General features: G+C 47.7%; 1 pseudogene; it reads right to left on the bottom strand.

Moving 5' to 3' along the window:
- Positions 1 to 193: 193 nt before the first annotated feature.
- LOC103593384 overlaps positions 194 to 1,006 on the bottom strand; it is a 2,488-nt pseudogene continuing 1,675 nt past the window's right edge.

The following is a 1,006-nucleotide window of genomic DNA, read 5'->3' as shown; positions in this document are numbered from 1 at the left end:
CAACCCATTTTCCCTGATCTTGCTTTCTATTACAGGCAAAGTAAGTCAACAATGCTACAAATTTTTTTTAAAAGCTCAGGATGGCCTTAACCATACATCCTTTGAAGGATTTCCCAACAATCCTTTGACATTTCCAGCATTTCTGGATGTTTCCGCTCTGGAAGAGTCACACTCTGTAATCAGTTATGTTTATTTATGTCATGTTTTTTCTAGATCTGAGTCCCTCTTCAATCCCATCTGAATTGGTAACTGATTTCTTCACCACTTAGGGTAGTCATATGTTTCCAAAGGGCTTTTAAAATGACATTGCCAGCACATATATCCTACTTTTTTGATGTATGTCACCTGGGTATATAGATCAGCTTTTTCTTGACTCTTAGCAGCCACATCCAAGAGGGCTAAAACTTTATAACCAGCACCACCATGTGGGATAATTGCACTCTGGTTGACAAAAGTCTGAAGGGCAACCTGTTTAACCATCCCTGAATGGGAGTGAGACACAATGATCTTCGGGGTTTTCTCATCATAGGAAGAGCGGGCTTCACATTTGAATCACCATCCACCATCACCCAAGCTGTGTATTCAGAGTGGCTTATGTGTTACTCCTAGCTCAGGATGACCACTTGCAGCCACACACACCATAGCACTGAGATACTTTTGAAGGACCTCTGTGTATTCCTTCACAGCATCAAGTGGGTCAATCCAGATAGAAGCATTTGTGCTGGTCTCTCTTTGGGGGTAGTTATTTCCTTGAGGATGTTCTCAGGAATCTTATGACCCCAGAAGGTAACCTGATCAGCTCACACACAGCCGGCCTCCTGAATAAGTCCACGGTGGGGCATGGCCCCGCTGCTCCTCTGCCCAGCCCGAAAGAGGCTTAAGTGGCTGCCAGGAAGCTCGAGGACAGGCGGTGGAGCATGCCCGGCCCTAGCAGGAGCAGGCAGATGCCACGGGGCCATGGCCCTGACGGGCCTCCCCGGCCCACCCCCGCTGTCCCGCCTTCCCG

The sequence above is a fragment of the Galeopterus variegatus genome, unplaced genomic scaffold (assembly GCF_000696425.1).
Source record: "Galeopterus variegatus unplaced genomic scaffold, G_variegatus-3.0.2 Scaffold1335, whole genome shotgun sequence".
Lineage (NCBI taxonomy): Eukaryota > Metazoa > Chordata > Mammalia > Dermoptera > Cynocephalidae > Galeopterus > Galeopterus variegatus.
This window is presented reverse-complemented; position numbering and strand designations above follow the sequence as displayed.